Here is a 19042-nt window from a genome sequence, read left to right on the forward strand (position 1 = left end):
CTCTTTAAAGAAAGACAAGATGATCTGGACACTTAATAAGGTAACATTAATAATGTCCAGCATCCAATCAAGAATCCTAAATATGCCAAGAACCAGGCAAATGTGACCCATAAATGAGGAGAAAATTCAGTCAATAAAAACAGACTCAAAAATTACATAAAAATTTAGCAGACAAGAACTTCAAAAAAGAAAGCTATTACAAATATGCTCTACATGCTCAAGGATCCAAAGGAAAACATAAAATAGCAATAAACAAAAGATGTAATAAACAAAATGGAAATTCTAGACATAAAAAATATGGGCTGACATGACATTTTCACTGGATGAGTTTAAAAGCAGATTAGAAACTACAGAAGAAAAGTTGAGTGAACTCCAAGTTATATCAACAGAAACTATCAAAATAGATGCACAAAGAGAAAAAAATATACAAAAAATCAGACAGACAGTGACCTCTTGAGCAAAGAAATATATATGGTCAAAGTTTTTCCAAATTTGATGAGAACTATACACCTAGAGATCCAAGACATTCAACAAACCCCTAAAAAGACAAACATAAAGAAAACCCAAACAAGATACATCATAATCAAGTTACCAGAGACCAGTCATAAAGAAAAAATTCTGAAGAGAAGCTAGGCAAAAAAAGAGATACGTCACAAATAAACAAAGATAGGAATGATCAAGGAATTTTTGTCAGCAACTTTTCAAGCTAGAAGACAGTGGAGCTGCATCTCTAACAGCACACCAACGGGAAATGCAGAAGTAAAGCCGTCTCTACTCTCAGACAGTGTGAATTAAGTGTGTAGAAACTCCTAATGCATCTACAAAATACTATTAAGAACTAACAAGTGAGCTAATAAAGGTTGTAGGATACATGGTCAATACATAAAAATCAACTTTATTTCTGTTAATTATCAACAAACAATGAGAACATAAAATTTTCTAAATTACATTTTTCAGCAAATAGTTAAATATGGTAAATTTAATAAAATAGGTGAAAGATCTGTAAACCAAAAACTACCTAGTACAGATGATGGAATTTAAAGAAGATCTAAAGAAATACATTCATGGAATGGAAAACTCAATATTGTTAAGATAGAACATCTTCCCTAATTACTCTATAGATTCAACGTAATCCCAATCAAAACCTTCTTAAGCTTTTTGGAGAAATTAATGAGCTGACTCTAAAGTGTATATGGAAATCCAAAGGATAATTCTAAAAACAGAAAAAAGATTGTAGGACTTCTACCAGATTTGGAAACTTACTATGAGACCACAGAAATAAGACAATATGGTATTGACAGACATATCAATGGAACAGACTAGAGTCCAGAAATAGACACATCCTTATAAGGTCAACTGAGTTTTTACAAATGTGGCAAGGTCATTCAGTGGGTCAAAGAATAGATTTTACAACAAACAGAGCTAGAACAATTGGATATCAACGTGTAAAAAATAAACCTTAGACTTTTGCCTCACACCACAGACAAAAGTAACTTGAAACATATCATTGACAAACATGAAATCTAAAACTACAAAGCTTTTGGAAGAAAACAGGAGAAAATCTTTGTGGCGGCAAAGTTTCCAGGAATAGGTCAATATGAAGCACCTATCAAAAAGTAAAATAAGATAAATCTGTGTTTCTATAATTTAAAAATTCTGCTCTTCCAAAGAAGGCATTAAGGACATAAAAATAAAGCCACAGAGTAGGAGAAAATATTAGTGATGCATATATGTGATAAAGGACTTCTTTCCACAATATATAAACAACTTGTAAAACTCAAAAAGAAATTAAAAAACAAATGTAAAATGGGCAAAAGATCTAAACAGAAACTTCACAAATGACATACAAATGACAGACATATGAAAAGATGTCATCATCATTACTCATTAGGAAAATGCCAATTACAAACTACAATGAGACTAAAACTTAGAAGATTGATAACAGCAACTATTATGAGGATGTGGTGCAAGTGGAACTTTCAGAAATTGCTGTCGGCATTGCAAAATGTCACAAATTCTTTGGAAAATAGCTCTGCAGTGTCTTAAAAAGTAAAGCATACACGTACAACATAGTCTACCAATTACATCCTTAAATATTTCCCCAACAGCTATGTAAACATGTAGCCACACAAAGATACTGTACATGAATGTTCAGAGCAGCTCAGTTCATAATAGGCAAAACCTGGAAATAACGCAAGAGGTGAATGGATTCACAAAGTGTGGCACAATCCATACGATGGAATACTACTCAGCAAGGAAAAGGGACAGTCCACTGATGAGCAGGACAACATGAATGACTCTCAAAATCATTGAGCTAAGCAAAAGTAGGCAAACCCAAAAGGACAAATACTTTATCATTCCACATACACAAAGTCTAGAAAAGGCAAATCTAATTGATAGTGACAGGAAAGGAGCATATCAGTGTGTGTCTAGGCTGGCACATTAATTAGGTAGAGGCCCAAGGGAACTTTTGAGGATGAGAGAAATTTTCTATGTATTAATTGTGGTAGTGGATACACAGATGTATACATATGTCAAACTCATCAAACTGTACACTTAAAATGGGTGTATTTTATTGTGTGTAAATTATATCCCAACAAAATTTATTTAAAATACATATTAAGAGACCAGATCTATATAATGAATGAATGCTTATCTAAAATATGCGAAGAATAGGAGGCAGTTAAGTAAAATACATTACAGGGGCTGCCATGTGTATCATCCCTATTCCTTTCTATTCAATGAATTAGAAGGCAGTACAACAAATTTTATACTTTAGCTGTGCTAACTGAAAGTTTCTCAATAATCCAAAAACTCTTTTTCCATATTGTGGTGCCTTGGGGTCATCTTTATGAAGAGGGATTATTAATATTGTGTTATAGAGAATTAAGGCATAGATAATTGGGTGGAATCCATTCTGAAAGTAAATATAAACTGAAATAAAGCTATGATGTAGCTGTGTATTGTATCTTTCTAACTATGTATCTATCTATATCTATATATATGTTCTATTTATGGGAACTCACAGATTATTCCAAATAGATAAGAATTTTGGAATTCACTGACCCTGAAATTAATATAGAAATGATCAAATAATTTTTGAAAAAGATTAACTATGAACTGATATTATTTTGTTTGAGTCACCCAGTTCTGACATCATATAATATGCTTTTTGTGAGTGAAAGAGGTCTAGTACCAATTCCAATGTGGGCGGTGGGAGTGGTTCCCCACATCCAAACAATACTCTGGACTCCAGCTGGATGACCTACAATTCAACTCAATTCGGACACTACCTACCAGGAGACAGCAACAGATGCCACAGGTCAAGGGCTCAGTCCCACAAACTGCCCTCCACTTCAGACAGCAATCTCAAGCCCAGGTTGTCACCTGTGCTTCTGACCAACTGGCTACAAACTGGAGGTTCCAACAACCCCCTCCAACCCAGGATGCCAATTGCAAGCCCCGGTTGTTACCTGGACTCCTGACCAACTGGCTATAAATCAGAGGTTCCCACCACCCCTGCTCAGGTTCAGTTAATTTGCTAGAGCGGCTCACAGAACTCAAAAAAACTGTTTACTCACTAGATTACCAATTTATTACAAAAGATATTAAAGGATACGAATCAACAGCCAGATGAAGAGATACATAGGGTGAGAACCCAAATACAGAAGCTTCTGTCTTAGTGGAGTCTGGGGCCCAGCATCGTGGCTCTCGGAAACATTCTGATTCCCCAACCTGGAAGCTCACAGAACATTCTCCTTTTGGGTTTTTATGGAGGCTTCATTACACAGGAACAATTGATGAAACACCGGCCCTTGCTGATTGAACTCAACCTCCAGCCGCTCTCTCTTCCAACCCTCTAACCACGTGGTTGGGTCTGCTGACAACCAGCCCCATCCTTAGGTGATGAGCATAACAAAAGACACCTTTATCACTCTCATTACAAGAATTTCAAAGATTCTGGCAGCTCTGTGCCAGAAACGTGGATGAAGACCAAATACATATTTCTTCTTATAAATCACAATATTACACTGAGTAGGCCTGACTGACACACCCAAGAGTTCTCAAAGGAAGCAAATTATAAAATTCTACATCTAAACATTCCTATAAAAACCTAGTATTTTCCCATGTAAAGCACATCTTATCTATATATCTCATGGCTTTATTTTCTACCTGTTAAATTTTTGCCTAGTAAATATTTCTGTGCTTGTACTCACTCTCGCAAATAAAATGCAGAGTCATTATGGTGAGGTGTTCTTCAAACTAATGAATTAATTCCTTATCTTTAATCCAGATCTACAGTTTAGAGGCAGAATTCGCTAAGTGTCACGTTTCAAAAAGAGGCTTTTTGATCACCTATCTATCTTCAAGTTATAGTCATTACATCATTAATTATTTTATCTCACATTACTGAGAATCTGGAGCCTGGCAGACATCATGCACACTGACAGCGGCGCACAGAGAAGGCAGGACTGGCACACCAAAGAGCCCCTCAGAGGCAACCTTAAAGGGAACAGATTCTGCCCCTGCTCTCCGGAATGCTATGTCCAAGATTTTAATACTGGCAAGCAACTACTCCAAAGGTTGCAGTAACTCATGCATATTCTCTTTCCTCTGTAATTTCATTCTAATTCAGTATGCAGGTATCCATTTGAAAAGAACTAAAATTATCCATGGAAATGGTATGAATTACTTCACAATAAATGAAAAGCAGAAAGATTTATTTTATTTTAATCTATCTTCTGATGCAACTCATCCACGAGTATGAACATCTTGTTTTATAGGTTTTGATAAACAGTTTACTTGACCACTCCATAAATATTACTGTTACACTATGTTCTTTTCTATCCACCCTGAGTGGGAACATATTGTATGAATTGGATCTTTGTTTCCCTTTTTGCATGCATATCACATCCCAGTTCTGACCTAACCACCTGTGGGTGACCTTTTAATCAAAAACTAAAATGATAACAAAAGCAACAATAACAAAGCAGTAGTCCACTTTAGCAGCTGAGGAAAATATCTGCACTAAAGACAGAAAAATGAGTCTCCATTCACATGCAAGAATCACTAAAATCAAATTCAGACATTAATAATTGATCCAGGATGTCTCAGAATGCCATGGCCCATGGCTGTCGAAAATCACTGCTCTAATAAAAATACCAGAAATTGTGGGTGGGGTGGGGATGAGCTCCCAAGATAATTTGGCAAATATATGAAAGGATTGAAAAACTAGAACTAAAGAACTCATATGAAAACTAAGCCAAAACATACCAATTGAATTATTTTTTATTTGCAAGGCACTTAAAACCACTGTCCTGTCTCTTAAAATGAGAAGGAAACATTGATAATTGAAAGGGCATAAGATGCTTATTCTTTTTGAGTAGACTTATGCCAAAAGGAATGAAATCTCCAAACAGTTTTAAAATGCAGTGTGGTCAAGGGGACTTTGAGAGGTTAGTTGGTAGAGCCTGAAGGTCCCTTCCTCCTTTTCAATGTCACATAACAGAGAACCGTTCTTAGAATCTTCACAGAATGACATTCTTTGGACACACCTGAAGATATTTCAGAGGTGATATTGTCACAATTCTTTTACAAACAGATGAGAAACGAAAGCAATTTATTCCAGTTTCAAGATAGTAAAATTACATAATAAAACTATAATCTGACATCTGCACATTTCAAAACATTATATAGTTGGTTTGTTTCCCCTTGGGAAAAAAATCTCTCTAATACGCTCTTTCTTTCATGCTCACATCTCTCCACTTCCCTGCCTCTCATCCCCAAGCACCTTCCTTCTCGCACTCTAGGGAGAATGTCTTTTTCCAAAATGCCTTAGTGCAAAATATAATAGTCATCTGGTTCACTACAAGCTAAAAGGAAAAGAAAAAATCCCTTATTTTACAAATCATTTTCCAGGATCATTTTCCTGCAAATATGGGTTCTTGTGGTAACTTTAAATTTTAATAGCTAACACTTACCAAAAGCTTCTATGGACCAGGCATTTTTCTAATATTTTAACACATAACAATTTATTTAATTTTCACAACAACCCTGAGAAGTATTATTATTAGCCCATCCTACAAATGAGGAAACTGAGGCACAGAGAAGTTAAGTGAATTACTCAAGGTAAGTGCAAGGGTTGGGATATGAACACTGGCCTTCTGACTGGAGCCAGTGTGCTTGATCCACATACTTTTAACAATACGGAAATCAGAGAAATATGAGTTGTTACAGAAAAATGGATGATTGTATCTGCATAATGTGTCATATTAACAATAATAATAATTAGTCATGATTCTCCAGAGAAACAGAACCAATAGGACATATACAGATACATAGGTAAGAGGAAATTTATTATAGGAATTGGCTCACATAGTTATGGAGGCCAAGTGGTCCCAGGATCTGCCAAGTTAGTGGGGTAAGTCCCCAACTGAGTCTCAAAAGGCCTGAGAACCAGGAGCTCCAATGTCCAGGACAGGAGAAGCTAGACATCCCACCTCAAGAAGAGACAGAACTCGCCCTTCCTGTGCTTTTTTGTTCTATTCAGACCCACAGTGAGTTGGAAGATGCCCACCCACACTGAAAGTTAAAACAAGAAGAAGAGAAATAGCAGTCATATCTGCATCTCAGACCCCAACTTACCCTCTCCATTTGGACCTCCTTATGTCAGCTATCTTCAATGCAGTCAACTCAGAACAAACTCCTACGGATCCTTTTAGGAAATTCCAAGGTGTCATGAGGGGATTGGAATAGAAAAAAGATAGGATATGGGTGCATGTTTGGCATTTAAGCATAAGTGGAAGTGGTAGCAACTGCCAAACCAAGGGTGATTTTCCATGAACGTCCAAGAACACTAAACAATTTTTTTAAGACTGGGATAAATGGAATCAAACTGAGAATAAGCAAATAATTCATGGATTATTTCTTTTCTGATCTATTTGCTCATTCAACAGATATGTATAGGCTATCCACCATGCAGTAAGGACTATGCTAAGCCCTGGTCCTTTAGCAGACATAGGCTTTCTTCCAGAAGACAGACTTTATTCTAAGGAACACACAACTTACTCTAAGGAAATGTGACTAGGCCAATGTTAATTTCTTTTTAATCTATTGGACTTATTTATGGAGTTTCTGCTATACAGAAGTTGAATTTATCATTCTTTTCCATTTGTGGTTTTATATTTTCTGTATTTAGAAAAGATTACAAAATCATTCACCCATTAATTATGGGTTCTTGAACTACTTGTTTTGGGAAACTGTATAAAAACCTCAATGACACATTAATAATTAAATAATATACTAATAGTTGTACCATCTACTGTTTACCTAGTGCAGTGTCTCTCATATCTATAACTACAAGCAGGTGAAAACATTCCCATTTGACAGCTGAAGGGAATTGAGGCTCAGAGAAACTAAACTACTTTCACAAAGCCACAGAGCCCCGAGGTAGTGATACCCAAACTTGAGTGTGTATCACAAACCCCTGGAGAAACACACACACGGTCGGGTCCCATCCCCATAGTTCCTGATTCAGGAGGTCTTAGTGGGGTCTGAGAATCTGCATCTCTCGCATTTTCCCAGGTGAAACGCTAATGGCTTTTTAAAAAAAATGCTATGAGGACACCAAAGAGGAAAGCTGCCCTCCCAAAATTAGGAAGGAGGAAATACGACTTACAGAAGAGGTGATGGAGCTGGACTCCTAAAAGATGGTTATATGTTCAGTTAGCAGACAGAGATGCCTGAGGCAGACCCACAGGAACAGACCCAGAGGAACAAGAACTTGATGCACGTTGTTTGGGAACTGACTAGAAGGGGACACGAGGGAGCTTTCTCAGCTGATGATGCTATTCTACACCCTTCTTCCTTTGAGAGGAGAGGGCAGAAGAAAACGATGAGTAAAGCTGAAAAATAAAATTAGAGAACAGGGAGGGGGATGTTGAGGCAATTCATACCTCATAAAACTCAAGTTGCCAATCTGAATGGCCAAGTTCAAGAAAGATATGGTTTAGGATTATTCTAAGTATCTTCCCACTTCGGGGTTTCTCTAAACATCATTACCTGGTGCTCCATACAAGGCACTGGCATTTCCACATCTGTTTCTACATCTTCACCTCATCGACTGCACCCTCTTTACTTTCCTTAAGACTCTTCCTCACTCTCATGTAATCTTCACTCGCTTTGTAGGATGCATCTCAGGAACACCCCTGCCTAGTGGTTGCATTATATACACACTATTAAACTTACACCGATCCACAGTGCTTGTTTTCATTAATGTTCACACTTGTTTGATACTAGCACTTTTTAAAAAGGAATTTGTACTGGTTGTTAAAAATTGATGTTTATTAGTAGAGACAGTTAAATTTCAAGAGCTGTCACAATCTAATGCTGTGGTCTTTGTGGTTGTTTTGGAGTGCAGTATAAGCACATTGCACAATACAAAACCCAGCTGCTTGTCTTTCCCGTGCAATGAAGTATAATTCTTTGGGAAGCCGGATATCTGGTTATTAGTATACATCCACGCTCTGGTTCCACTCTCTCAAATAAAGTCTTTGTCTGACAGATGTTGTGCAGTCTCCTCCAGACCAGAACCACATCTGGCACACAAAGAAGGTCACTGTCAATATTCCAATGGAGCCATTATATTTGCCCCAAATATTCTCTCATATCCTCCTAGTGCAACCTGGGGCAAAAGTGGAGACATTTCTTAGTCCAAAAAATATTTCCAGGGTATTATTTCTCTGCTGAAAGGAGAAGAGAACCACTGGAGTTTCCGGTGGTCATGCCCATTGCTTACTTGAGTAAATAAACATCAGTATGACTTCGAGCAAGTTATTAACCTCTCTGTGCCTCAGTTTCTATATCTGTAAGATGAGGATAGAAATAGTACCCACATCCTATGGTCATTAGGAATAGGAAATCAGTTATTATGACTATTAAATCAGTTAATATATGTAAAGCATGAGGCAGTCACTGGATCTCGATGTGACATTCCTATTTTTTTCTTTATTTGTTGAACTCTATTGTTATGGAAAAAAGTTGCAGTAGATATATCTAGTTTATTGTTTTCCAAAATTACAAAAAAAATTGCTAAGCACTGTAGAACATTTGTATTGCACCAATCTGGGTGTGTTTTTACAAGGTTAAGAAACAACTTGAATTTGTACAGGATGTACATTTGTTTCCATTTTGGTTTGCAGGCCTTCTGGGCATGTTGGATTGAGGGTGGTCAAAACAAAATGGTCCCTGGGGTTTACAATTATGAAAAATGAGGAAGTTTTACACAAAGAATTAGGAACACAATTTTGGAAGTGAAAATTAAATATTTTGTAAATTCAGACCAGTAATGTTAAAGCAATTGTATTCTGGATGTGTCTAGGAGTTCTTTCTACTGGATTTTTTAAAATCTTACCAGTATTTCTCTCCTCCAGATATATAGAACCTTAAATTAAGTATGTAAATATGGTTATGGGATAATTTTGTGTGACCAAAAACAAGATAATTTTATTAAAATGTGCTTATTGGTGGTAGTGAAACTATTCTATGTGATGCTGTCATGGTGAATACATGACATTATGCATTTGTCAAAACGAACAGAATTTCACAGTACAAAAAGTGAACTTTAATGTATTCAAATAAAAGAAAATTTAGGAAGTCATGGGATCCCAGGATGGAATGATGACTGTGCAAAGAGGATCTAATTGTATTGCAAATATATGGGGAAAAAAGAACTCTTTGAAAGGGTTGGGGGATTTGCACATACCTAAGTAACTTTGGGAATGTTTGAAATCCGTAAAACTTAAGGCAAAATGAACTGCACATAAGCACTGCATCCTAGTTGTTAAGTTTTTTCCATGGGAGTACGGGTTAACAAGCCTTATACTATTCTACATGTGTACTAGAATTGAACAATTTTGTATATGGATGGCGGATCGTAGCAGCCAGGTTTCTCTCTGTTGAAGTGGGAATTTACAGATAATCAAGGTGAAAAGCTTTGAATAATCCATGTGTAATGGGTTGGAATTGGAGACATCAATAAGAACTCATGTTTAGCATAATACAGATGCAGACAATTACATATAAAATATTTATAGGTATGTGTATATAGATGGGTTAGTATACACACATATATTTCTTTGCTCTGCTAGATGAGAAGGCTAAAAGAAATGATACTTCAGAGGCAAAGAGTATGCACAGAATCTAGATCTTGGTTTCTAATACCATTCTCCAATGAAAGGCACCAGGGCTCCTTGGATAAATGGCTGATTCCAGGAATGGGGCAGGAAATATACAAGATAAGCTGGGAACACGGTATAGTGCCAGAAAGTAAGAAAGGGCTTCAAAAAAGAAAGAAAGAAGGGCCTGGCCCTGTGGCAGAGTGGTTAAAGTTCCCTGTGCTCTGCTTCGGCAGCCTGGGTTTGCGAGTTCAGATCCTGTGCAGACCTGCTCCACTCACCAGCCATGCTGTGGCGGTGTCCTACATATAGAAAAAGAGAGAGGGATTGGCACAGATGTCAGTTCAGGGCAAATCTTCCTCAAGCAAAAAAAAAAGAAAAAGAAAAAGAAAAACTCACATTGATAGTGGTATGTCCAAGAGGCATAGGAGCCAAATGAAAGATATCCCAGTGGCCAAAGCTGGAACAACGTGAGCAGCACAAGGAAGTGCTGGATAATTACCCAAAATCTAAACTAAATATCCATAACTCCATAGTTATATAAATGAGTGACTGAATAAATAAATATATGGGGGATAGGTGAAATTCACCCACACAGAAGTATTCCAAAGAATTTATGTAGACACTCCACCCTTAAGAAGGGAAATACAACCCCCTACTCCTTAAGTGTAGGCTGTGAATAGTGACTCTTTTCAATGAGTACTGTATGAAAAATGGGAGAAAAACAGGAACTTTACAGTCAAGAAGCTTCACCCACACTACTTCAGCCAGGTGAATGAAGGTCAACGTCAATGATAATAAATCATGCTGAGAGTACATACCCCAATACAATGTAATAAGAACACCATTTTACCTCTGTGGTCATCCTCCCCAAAACACATGACAACTGTCTAATCATGAGAAAAAACACTGGGCAAATTCCTATAGAGGGGCAGCCTACAAAATACCTGACAGTACTCCAGTACTCCTGAAAACTGTCGAGATCTTCAAAAGCAAAGTGTGAGAAACTGTCAAAGCCAAGAGGAGCCCAAGAATAAATGAAGAGTTAATGGGATGTATTATCCTGGCTGGAATCCTGGAGCAGAAAAAGGACATTATGTAAAAACTAAGGAAACCTGAATAAAATATGGATTTGAGTTAATAACGTGTCAGCATTGCTTCATCAATTGTAACAAATGTACCATATCTATGTGAATAATACTAATGTGAATAATAGGAAAAATCTGGTTCAGGGTATATGGAAACTGTCTGTACTGTCTTCTAAATTTTCCTGGCAATCTATTGCTCTAAAAAATAAAGTCTATTTTAAAAGATGTGGTCATTGGTACCAGCAAATGCAATGAGATGTAGAGTTCTTTTATGTCTGGGATATTTCTTGTAATAGTTTAGTGGCAGAACACATCCTAGAATAGTGGATTATACCAGTTTTGCAGTGACTGATCCAGCTGACATGATTTCAAGAATGTCATAGGATGGTTACTTGACACACTTGTGGGAAATGGAGAGAAGTAATGCAGCCCGAATATGGTGTTATCTGTACTGCTGTGATAGATTAGAATCTGGCAGCAGCAAGCAGCATTTCTGATCATTGATGTAGTGTGGGGATTTCTTAATTTCATGTTTGTTTTCTAAAAGAAAGCCTCTGAAATTGTATGAGTTCCATGAGGCCATCTGACACCCAGAGACACATCCACTAACTTAGTAATTGAAAGAAGGAATATCATAGATATTTAAAACCTACAAATAATTTTGTCATAATTTAATCAAATAATTTCAACATTTACCACCAAAGTAGATAGCAGTAGTAGAACTGATAAAAATTAGCAAATGAAGCCATTTTTTTTACCTTCTATTCCTCCTTACGTCCTCCTAGGGAAGAGATTGAGGAGCAGTGAAATAGCCAAATGTAAGGGAGCCAGAAATAGGGTTTTTGTGAAGTTGATTATCAGCCACTAGGCATTAAAATTAACAAACAATTAATACCATGTTAAACATGATGTTTGAGTATTATTAAATCCTAATAATATAAGAGAATTCTTGTTGTTTTCTATCAACATGATTCTCTAATCTAGGTTAGACTACAACAGTCCTACTGAGTCTGTCAGTGGTTTAAAGCTGTTTTTAGAGAATGCTTCTCTTGTTTTACAGAAACAAAGGAAAAATGTTGACCCTCTAATCCATCCCGGGGCACATCATCCTGTCTTGTTAATGTAATACATAAAGGCGAAAGGTTGTTTTCACGAAAATCCTCCCCTTTCCTCAAGGCCCACTTTATCAAGTGCTTACTCTGTGTACGCTGTACTAGATGCTGGGGGTACACAGTGGACCAAGGACCCTGTCGTAACACATCTCAGTCTGGTGGGTGAGGCAGACATGACAGTCACCTCTTATACATGATGATAAACAATACAGAAACACAGGGGAACAGCGAGTACTCTCATGACACAGGAGAACAACATCACTTAGCTGATGGGCAGTGGCCACAGAAAGGCTTAACGGAGTTGGTGACCCCTAAGAAGAATAAGGGGGTTTTGAGCAAAGTCATACTACAATTTGGTGTTGCTGAGCATAAATTTTTGTATAACGCTTGTTAAGAGTTGAGACTAGAAAGTTAGACAAGGACAAGATCATGGGAAAACAACACAGAACATGAAGGAAGAGACTGCGTTCTGCAGATAGTAAGTCGTTGAGCAATTTCAAAAAGGGAACTCCATGGCTATACCTGCATTTTAACTGGATCAGTCTTGTGGTTGATGGACCAAGGAGTCACGGATCAGAGGCAGGAAAGTCAATGAGGAGGGTGCTGGATCCAGTAGGACCACCAGGTAGGACAGACGAGAAGAGCAGATTTCAGGAGTGTTAGAAGATAATCAAATGGTTAAATGCAGGAATGCCAAGGATAATCCCTACACTGTCAGCTCAAGAAACTGAGTGCAGGATATGCCACCAAAGAATACCGAAGGAGGAGCTAGTTTAACATGGGAGTTTGTGGTGGCCAGCTCCGTGGTCGAGTAAAGTTCTGGGTGCTCTGCTTCAGCAGCCCAGGGTTTGCAGGTTTGATGCCCGGTGAGGACCCGATCACTCATCAGCCATGCTGTGGAGGTATCCCACATACAAAGTAGGTGAGGATTGGCACAGATGTTAGCTCAGGGCTAATCTTCCTCAAGGAAAAAAAAGAAAAAGGAGGATTGGCAAGAGATGTTAGCTCAGGGGGAATCTTCCTCACAAATAAATAAATAAAATGGGAAGTTGTGGGTGCAATGATGGATTTTTCTCTTTTTTTTGAGTTTGAAGTTCTTCTGGCACATTCATGTGAAATTGTTGTCAACAGTCAGATGAGGCTACAGCTCAGCGGCATGGTTATCCTAAGTCTTCTCTGATTACCCTAACCAGATGAAAGTTCTCCACACAGAGATTCCCCGCACCACTAATAAGAGATGTCAGTGTATCTCTTAGGACACACACCTCACTCTGCCTTATCATTTAGTTCCCGCCTGCTCTCGCTAAGTGTGCCCTATGGTGGCAGCTCCCTTGATGAGGAATGTGTCTCGTATTTGTATTCTTACCTAAAAGGGCCTAGCAAGTGTCCTACACACAGAAGATGTACAAGTGCAGACACGTAATGGGTACTCTATGTTCACTGAATAAGCAAATAAATGAGTAAAACATTTACTGAGTTGACGTCAATTATAAGTAATAAATATGCAGGTTATACAAGTTTTGCTAATTACACTTACATTTGAAAATATATACTTTTTTATATGATTATCTGACTTCTTTAATAAGTGTTAGCATATCCTAACAATGTTAGCAATGCCCTTTTCCTTCTTTCCCTTAAGTTCTTGGGGGCAAAGCCAGAAGGCTCCCAAGAAGAGAGAACACCACTGGTCAGCACAGAGTCTGTAAACGCTGGCACGGAGCATCTGCTCTCCCCTGAGTTTGGACATCCCCATCTCTCGGCGCTGTCGCCGGCATATCCATTTCTTTGCCACAGCGATAACATCCCTGCAGTTCATTCTCTGGGGACCATCTTCTTGGGAACTAAAATAATAAGGTCCCATATCAAAAGCCATATTTGAAAAGTTTAAGCCACTTTGTTTGTATATGCTATTTCCTAGATACCTGAAGCGGAGCTTAAAGAATGATAAAAGTAAATAAACTTATGGGGACATTTTAATTATTATTATTGAATAACCAAACTTTGTTTAACTTAAATGATTGCTGAAGTCCCTAGGAAAAAATATGTCTGTCTTGCAAGTTGGACTTTACAGACCACCCCTTAAAGAGAAATAAACAAACACGATTGGGATTTAATTTGAGGATCTAGCTTAATTGGTCACAGATGTAGGCAAATTACTAATTGGAGCCATGAGCATGATGCCCTTTTAATGACTTGCTGGTTCAGCTCGTGGTTTTCTGGCTATTATTAAGCCTTTTGAGCTTTTTGGTTCATTAGTTAATGCCTACTACTGAACCCATGGTTTCAATGAAGTTCAATTTATTTTTAAAGGACAATCCATCTCTATGTGTGTTTCTCTAAAGATTAACTTAGGTGATCCATAATACACCTTTTTAAGACAAGAGGAATGCAAGAACAAGCTTCAGTTGAACATCTGCTTTGGGGTTGGGTGACAAGGAGGCAGAGTTTGAGGTGCCTGACACTAATGCAGCTCCTTCTCCCCAAATATTTCCACCAAACATGGATATGATGGCAATGGAGGTGAAATACAAATGTATGATTTTACTCCCTTGTACAGCTATGGCTGTTTTCCAAGAAAGATGCTTAAATTGTCCACGCCCCTCTCTGGAGTGTGCACTCCCCAAACGAGCATCCAATTAGTCCAACTGTAAGTTTCAGTATCAGTCCAACAAAAGACCCTCCTGGGACTCCTCCATAACTTCCAGACTCCTCCAGCCCACTGAGATTCCCTTATTTCTGTATATACACTCTCAACAAAAATTTATTGAGTGCATACTTGGTCAGGTACCAGGCTAGGCCCTGGGTACCCAAATAAAGGGCTCTACTCAAGCTCACTAAGATCTGAGAAGAGCAGGAAGACACAAAAGTAATAAACACAGTGACATGATTACCAGGAAAAATGTGAACTGTCGTACTTGTGTGTGTAGGTGACAGAGAATTACTTAGAAAAGCTCTTTAAGAGGCAACCAGCTGAGTTAAGGGTTAAAAATTTTCTCCTTCATAGAGTTATCACTATAATTATTATTAGTATACAAATGATTAAAGAACATAAATATATAACACATTTTGTTAATTATTAATAACAATATTTGTTAGAAATAGATCTCTTAGACATTGTTTTCAATAAGTTCATGTATCTACTCGTTAATATTAAATTTTGCTAGAATTTGACATGGATGAGCATCTATTCTGTTCCTATTTTTCACTTTTATACAAATAAGATGACACATGGTCCTATAAACAAGCAGACAGGAATAAAAACAACTTGTAATAGCAATTTCATTCAAATCTTTGAGCTCCTTCTGGGCTTATGGGTCACATGCCCAAATCACCTAGTGATCTATCCTAAAAAATAACTTTTAACGAGCTATTTTTTTATATGTATTATATGTATTCCTTCGAATTTGTTAAAAGCAAAGAATAGGAACCACCTGACTTTAAAAGAGGATTTAGAATAATTTACGTCTAGTCACTACATTGCCAGGAAATGATGCTCTATGAATAGTTTTGTGTTTCTGCACAGCAAGGGCTTTCTGGACAAAACTGTCCTACCAGCGACCTGGATTAAGGATGACTGAATGGCAAACCAGCCTTGGAAGGTAATAGAGACTTCCTGAGAGGTTTAGTGACATCTCCCCTGGAGACGTGTTTACATTCCAGGGACTGTAAACCTAGAGAACATCGCCCCCTCCCCAGAGAGGATGTGCTTACATTCTACAGCAAAGGTGTCCATCTCTGTCTCCAGAGGGGAGCAGGGTCAGCTGTGCCAGCTGCCCTACATAAGCTTCTGGATTTATAACACCAGAGTGTCTCTCCTGTGGTACAAACTCTGCTGTGCATTCAGGTGACATCTGCAATCACCGTGTCTCCCCAGGGGCCATTGCAGCAGGAACTAATTACACAATAATCCAGGTGGAGATGACAGTGGCTTTGATAAGGGTGGTAGCGGTGGAAACAGTCATCTGATACTGGTTACATTTTAAATGTAGAACCAACAGCATTTCCTCGTAGTTTAGAGGTCGAACGTAAAAGGAAAAGGTATTTAGTACAACTCCAAGGTTTTGACATGAGCAACTGTAAAGATGGAGTTTCCATACATTGAGAGAGTTAGAATGTGGATGAAGCGGGTTTGATGGGAAAGGAAATGTGATATCTCCATTAGATACCCAAGTGACACTGGAAGGATAGGTCTGGAGTTCAAGAGAGAACTATCTAAACACCAGATGTGCAGCTCACCAAGACTGTCGACTAAAAGCATCTTACCCTTCCTTGAAATTTTCGAGTTTTTTTCCTATTAATTCAGTTAACAAAAGTTGTCTTTTGACTCAGAACTATATTTTTTAAAGGGCTGTTTTTGATGGTAAGGTATGTAATTTTCTAAACATTTAACTTCAGCACAAATCCATAATTGTGTGTGCATGCGCGTGCGTGCGTGTGTTTAACGAACTACAGTGCTAATATGGTTTTGGCACTGATTTCCAAACGTCCTCAATGGGAAATTTTGAAACATTAGCCAGTAATAGCTAAGGAAAATATCCCTGTCACCTTCTAACTCTGTACTGTCTTTCCACAGACCTCTTGTGACCCACGGCATTCCAGGCTGAAAGAGATGTTTCTTTCTACCATGATTTTTAAAACCAATTACAGAGCTGTTTTGGTCTCTCTGTGTGTGTGTAAGCACTCATGTGTCAGGCTTTAAACAGAGAGCCGATTACTTCTCTGACTTTAGTGATGTCCAGTCTTAACTACAGGTCGTCCGTTCAGTTCTGTCCCAACCCCAAGCATCCTTCACAACAGCAGATGCAACTCCGTGTCAGCTCGAGTGCTCTCTCATGTTCACTCCAGGGGTCTCAGCCCCCACTCGGAAACCAGCAGCAACAATGGGGCACATTCTACAGGAGGGACAGTTGTTTTGTTTTTAATAATAACAGAGTAGCTTCCACACGGCTCAAATACTACCTGGAAAAAAAAGTCTCCCCCTTTGTGGAAAAGCCATGATCTCTATGTCACTTCATGTATAACATTAGAAAATACGCCCCTGGCTCAGAACTCAGAGTTTTACTACTTGATTGTATTATACCCTATTTTATAAAGATTAAAACAAGTTTTAGAGGTCACCTCAAGTCTAGGGTATGATTTTCAACTCTGCACATTCAGAAATTTTGATTACTGGTTGACCCAGGCATGAGATTCATTTTATCAGGATAGGCAAATTTAGAATACCAATTTATTGTTTTACAGGAAAAATGTAAATTCTAAAAGGGTGCAACTATTGTGCCCACTTGACTCTTCATTCTCTCATCTGTAAGAAATTTACACAGACAGCCAACTTTCTACCAGAATATTGCTGAGTAAGTAGAGGAACATTGTTTTGAGGAGGTAATTTATTGCCTTCAGTACCTAAAGTTATCAAATTACATATCTGAGAAACAAATTAGAATTAGGAAACCTTCCCCTAACCATATCGGGCTGCTGACAGGTTTTTAATCTTTGACTCTCATTTTTCTAGGACTCATAGAGACCATGACTCATCTTGTATATACCTCAGATGTGTAACAGTACTCATTCTTTACATCAATTATATTGAAGTAATATCCATTCACTCAACACATTTCTTAATATCTACTCTGTCTCCCATACTGTGTTAAACATGAGAGATATGAAAATGAAAAAAAAATGAACCCTGGCTAAAAAGTGTATGCAACCTAAAAGAGAATGGAAACTCATTAAATAGATAATTTTACTTCATTGTGGTACATGTGTTTTCAGATTTGTGCACAAAGACCCGTGAGATCAATGAGCTCTATTCCAAGAACGTTTCCAAAGACGCAGTGATCACCCCGCTGCACGTTGAAGGGAGAACAGAAATGCATCAAGCAGACAAGCAAGAGAGGAGCATCTCTAGGAAGAAGACGGTGAGTTCACACACCGAACTGCATCAAGTAATCTGGTCCTGCTGGAAGGCCAGGCAAAAGAGGACAAGTATCCAGACGTGAAGCTAAAAACAGAGGCAGGAATTTCTTCTTCCTGCAGTAAGAACATAGGATACACGGGGGTGCTCAGAGGTCTTTTCCAATCCAATAAAAATAAATTGTAACAAACATTTTAAAAGCATCACAGGGCTCACAAAAGAGTAAGGAAATCTCAGGGGCAAAACAAACAAAGAGCTGAGAACAGTGAACTGAAACTTGAAAAATAAGAATACTCAATAAGCACAAACAAAAGCTGGGCTTGCCCTGACACCCGTGCCCAGACCCTACAGCAACGTGCAGGACCTAAACATTCCCGAAGCAGGCAGAGCTAGCTGGAGGGTCCTAAAGTCTCAAGTTCCTAGTACCACTAGGTCCCAGATAAACCAAGGACTTAAGGCAAATCCTCTGTGGAGAAAATTAATACAAATTTAAGACTCAGGATTCCCATTAACTAAGTCCAAACACACAAGGAAATAAGCCACCATAAGCAAAAGTCAGGATATTGTCCTCTGAAGGAAATTAGATAATGGAATTGCTAATAAGACATTAAAAGACTTATGTTTGAAATATTTTTTTTCACTTATTTTTTTTTTGAGGAGGATTAGCCTGAGCTAACATCTGCCGCCAACCCTTCTCTTTTTGCTGAAGAAGACTGGCCCTGAACTAACAACCATGCCCACCTTCCTCTACTTTAT

This window comes from Equus przewalskii, chromosome 2 (assembly GCF_037783145.1).
Source record: "Equus przewalskii isolate Varuska chromosome 2, EquPr2, whole genome shotgun sequence".
NCBI classification, from domain to species: Eukaryota; Metazoa; Chordata; class Mammalia; order Perissodactyla; family Equidae; genus Equus; species Equus przewalskii.